We start from the raw sequence: 5,434 nt of genomic DNA, 5'->3' as shown, positions 1-5,434 counted from the left end.
TGCCTGCTTTGAAGTCTGCCTGGTTAACAGATGCTCATCAGCAGGTGCCATACGAGCACCCAGGCACCTCTGTGATGCTCAACGCCACTTCCTGAGTGGACAATGTGGGCTTTCATTAAACGCGGATACAACTCTGTCCCTTGGGCAGAGCTGGGCCTCACCAGCAGGATCTGGGCAGTTTATGGCAGGGAGAGGCAGAGGGCACCAGACAAGGCCGCCTCTGCTGAGCTTAAATAAAGAGGTAAATGATGAGACATTCATTGCACAGATGTTTGCAGAGAGGGAGGGAGGCTGGATAAGGACTGAGAGATGAAAGCATCGCCGTCTGGCACACGCCCAGGCTTGCTGCCAGCGGGAGAGGTTGGCTATAACTCTGATCTGCGGAACCAGTGGCAGAGCTGAGTTGCCATTGGCCTTAGTGCAAACAAAGTAACTGGGCCCCCTCACTAGGGTGACATCTCTGTCAGCTCCTCCTGACACTCCACAACCTTCTTCAGCATAGTCTGCATCGGCCATATCAAGACTCACTACCATTCTCATGCAGACACTATTGTATTTCCACTCCCTGCTCTGCATTTCTGCAAATCAATGCCATAACCCTAAAAAACATTTAACGTCTTCCTTAGATACAACAAATTAGCATTTCAGATTTGGTACAAGTGTAAGGAACAGCACTGGGCTGAATGAGGGCAAGCTTGACTCACATACATTGCAAGATTTCCACACACACAACAGGTGCATCACCGGGCAGGAGCGCGCAGTTGCCTCACGCCCATAGAACACATACCGATCTGACCCAAATGCAAGTTTCTCTCGCATGCACAGAACATGGAGAGCATGCACAGCTGCAATCCAACCCTGTGTGTAAACACACATGCACAATGTGCAGCTTGAGGCAGCACTGTAAGTTCCCCTCACACAGCACAGGTACAAGAAGGCCAGCAGCAGTTCAAGCTAAGGTATCCTTACATACAAAAATCTTTTCACACTGGCAGCAGCATCTAAGCTTATTTCAGGCACATAATACCCACAGTAAAGCTTAGAGGTGGATGAGCCACTGAAGGATCGAGCATGATGTCAGGCTTTGGTTTAGCTCGAGGTCCTTTTGAGCTCTTGAGACCAAAATGAGCTGAGCTTTCATGTAACTTCCACCTTCCACTCACGATATAACCTCATGCACCAAGAATGAAAGACAAAGCATTAAACTTTAATGTCAAACAGGAGCTAGAAATGGATACCAATATAGTGACTGGATCAGTTGCGGCTCCTGCAGGTAAGTGTCGTGGGGTGGGGCGGGGAGGGAAGTCGACAGACGATGGCATAGGATTTATTTATTTATTTTATTTTCCTTATTCTGTTGTCTGTCGACTTCTCCCCTGTGCGCACCAACCCACTGCCCCACCGTGCTTACCTGCAGGTGCCGCGACTGGGCTGGATTACACAGTGTGAAACCAGAAAACCTGCTATCAAGCTCAGCTTAGCCACTTGACCAAACTGTGTGATCGTAGGCAATTATTTTATTTTATCATGCCTACTATTTATTTTTTCAGAACTGTGTTTGAAAAAACCTTGAAATATGTGAGGATGCATGCTGCACAGAAATCTTTCTTGTGTTTGACTTAGTGGACAATGATGTAGCTCCATGTAAAATAGGAATTTAGCCCACACATCGGATGCACAAAACAACTGATTCCCTGTAAGTTCACTAATTGTATTGTAGTTGGGTGAGGGATGGGTACTTGAATGTTTAAAAGTTCATGTTTGAAAACTCACTTCTAATAAATGCTTCTCAATGCAGTGATACAATATGAAGTATTACGGTGAAACTCCAGTTACAGAAATATACTTAAAAAGTAAGTCACTTTACAGAACAGAATTAAATAAATATCATAAACTTATAAGAACAGTGAAAGGCGCCCACTTTAAGGGTAGAATAGAATCCGCCGACAACCCCACCAGAGAACTCTTCACTATCTACAAAGAGCTAACAGTTCCAACCAGACTCGAAGCGCAAGACACCTACTCTAGCGAGTTATGTGACTCTATAGCTGATCATTTTGTTGGCAAGGTTGATAAAATCTATGCCACTTTTACAGACAACATTGATCCCTCTAGCAAACATGCGGAAGTCAGAGACAACTCCACCATTAAACCCTGTCTGACATGTTTCAAAGTACCTGAGAGACAGGAACTGCTGAATATTGTTTACAGCATACAATCTGGCTCCCCCTGTGATGTGTGCCCCCCCAAACGCTGTAAGGGAGTCTTGGAAAGCATGATTGATCAGATTACTCATATCGTCACCCTCTCTTTCTAAGAATGCCATGTGCTTGATGCATGGAAAACAGCCCAGGTCATCCCTTTGAAAAAAAAAAACCAATACCCACATCTCCCAACTTCAAAATCTTCGTCCCATTTCCCTTCTTCCTTTTTGCTCGAAAATAATGGAAAAAGTGGTCAATGGGCAACTCATGACATATCTAGAGGAGGAATTCCTTCTCCACCCCACCCAATCGGGGTTCAGAGCCGGCTACTCGACGGAGTCAGCCGTCCTCTATTCCACCGAATGCCTCAGACAGATGGTGGATGAAGGACAGACAGCAGCGTTGGTTTTATTAGATCTAAGTGCAGCTTTTGACACCGTGCTGCACACAACGCTGCTGTCTCGCCTCTCCGACATGGGAGTGGAGGGATCCGCCCTTGCCTGGATAAAATCTTTCCTTGATAACAGGAGTTTCCAAATGTACTGCCCCCCTTTTAAATCTTCCCCCCGGAAGCTGAGCCATGGGGTTCCACAGGGCTCCAGCTTGAGCCCTACCTTGTTCAACCTCTATATGGAACCCCTGGCCCATATAGTCGAAGCTTTCGGGGTGGATATTGTCACCTATGCTGACGATACCCAACTGATGATCAAGCTCACGCTTGACCACCCGGAAGATGCCACTAACTTCTCCAAATGCCTGTCATCAGTGGCAACATGGATGAATAACAACTGCCTGCGCCTAAATGGCGATAAAACGGAACTTCTAGTCGTTGGAAAATCCCCAAATGCCTGGTCGCACATGTGGTGGCCCGCGGAACTAGGACATTTTCCCATTCCCGTCGAATCTGTCAGAAACCTCGGAGTAATGATCGACTCTGATCTCTCTTTCAGGTCTCAGGTTAGCAAAGTTACGGGTAAGTGCTTCAGCACATTAAAAACCCTCCGAAAAGTCCTTGACCTGCTCCCCATCAACGCAGGAAAAACACTCGTCCATGCCTTAGTCACACCCCACCTCGACTACGGCAACATTTTGCTCTTAGGTTTAAGTAAAAAAGGCTTGCACCGACTTCAGTGCGTACAAAACGCTGCTGCCCGCCTGGTACTTAACCTGCCCCGTAGAGCATCTGGGAAGAATGTTCTGACAAAGCTCCACTGGCTACCGGTCAAGGAACGCATTAAATTCAAAGCCCCTATGCTTCACGCACCGCATCGCCCATGGCAAAGGCCCAAGATACTTGCAAAAGCTCCTCACTATTCACCGCCCCACCCGGAATTTGAGGTCGTCCGGAGCGATGCTGTTTAAACTCCCCCGCACTCGCAGAGCCAGAATGGGAGGATGTTCTTTCAGGAACCTGGCTCCCAGGCACTGGAATGAACTACCGCTTGACCTCCGTATGGAACCTTCAGAAACCAGATTCCGTGCTAAACTTAAAACTCACCTGTTTCCACCCAACTAATTTCCTCTTCTCCCCCTGACCTCTACTTCACTCTCTCTAACTCGCTGCCTCTTGTGATATAGCAACAATCCAGCGCGGGGACACACTATTTTTAGTGCAGCCAGGCGCTTTAGAAATGGCTTTATTATTATTATTATTATTACTTTATCATACTTTCCCATAACATTTGTTGCACGATTTCCATCCATGTCAAATATTCCCATAGCTCAGTTCGTTCCTGGGCTCTGGAGCCAAGGCAGACCCTTAACTTGGTTCTACCTGTTAATTTGTTGGCTCACCAACCTCTACTACAGTACTGTGTACAACAGTTCTCAAATTCTCGCTCTAGAGAGCAACATCTCATTTTCAGAGATTCTGGCCGGTTTCCACAGGTCTCAAAAGGATAACTATTCCTTCTTGTGGTTTTAATAAGGAAGAACTATGCATTAGTGACCCCAATAAGTTGTTTAAAAGTTACCTCTGCATTTTTGTAGCTTAAAATTGAACACACAAAACCTCAAATAATTCATTTTCTCAGTTCTAGCACTCTGTCCTAATTGAATTTTTGTTATTTTGCTAACTGCCATTGATTGACCTCCAACTGCCGTGTATTTCCTATAGGCCCACTGTGTTTTCTCCCTTATGTTAACCTAACTGCACATAGTAGGCTGCTTTTGCTTTGCACATATTCAAAACAACATATTTGTTTTTGTGCTACACAGTTATTTTACAAATAGGCCGCACATGTTTTGTTATTTACTTTTTCTGCTGGAATTTAAACTGGACATTTCATAAACGGTGAATAACACTGTGCTCTGTTTTCTCTGTGGTCAGGCACTAACACCTAGACATAATAGAGAAATCCAGCAGCTGTTTTGAACATGCAATTCATATCATATAATCTAGGATGTGTTGTTTTGAGAGAGGAGAGGAGAGATTCTCGCAGAGCAAAGGTTCTGAGACAAGAGAGCTCCGACACCTGAGACGTAGAACAGCTACCTATGAGAGGCAGGTATGGGGTCCACAACTAATCCCAGATATCTCTAATATATTACTGTGTTTCCATAGTGAGGGTAGGCTTAGGCAGATCTGTCATTCAACATGACAGGGCTTTTCATTGTGTACAGTCTATTGATTATGCTAATCACATTTTTGACCTGGATATGTTTTCTAATGCAGCACAGTTGTTACAAAATAGAGCACAAATGCTTTAAAAAATTGTGAAGGGCGTTAGCGAATGGGGGGTGGAAGGAACCACAGTGACTCGCTATAAGGATGAATAATCCGTTTTTTTTATTAATAGTCAATGCCTCGTTCTCTCCCTCTCTCCAAGGGGTCCCAGGATAATATGGTCGTCGGGCCGATTAACCGCCTGGTCAGGATTTCCTCCTCGGGGTCCGTCTCCTCGTTGGGCGTCGGGGAAAGAAGCACACAAGGACACAACAGTGAGAAGGTTTGAAGGGGGCGTAGGAGACTTGAGGGGGAAAGGTTGTGAGGGATCACCGGGGCTACCACCAAGTGCTGTATCTCGGGTGACACAAAAAACAAACAAGAGGATCCTAGGCACAGAAGTGTGGTTGTGGAGTGACGGGTGAAATACAACAATCAACACCCACTACTCAGACTCCCCCTGTAGTTTGGCTACTCTGTAGAGGAGACTGTTTTTTTCTATAAAGGTAGGGTAAGTACGAGTCCCTGGAACCTCTTGATCTCGAGCTTTTTGCCAGGCATGTGA

The sequence above is a fragment of the Triturus cristatus genome, chromosome 7 (assembly GCF_964204655.1).
Source record: "Triturus cristatus chromosome 7, aTriCri1.1, whole genome shotgun sequence".
Taxonomy (NCBI): Eukaryota; Metazoa; Chordata; class Amphibia; order Caudata; family Salamandridae; genus Triturus; species Triturus cristatus.
The sequence above is the reverse complement of the archived record's forward strand: the minus strand, read 5'-3'. Positions refer to the sequence as shown.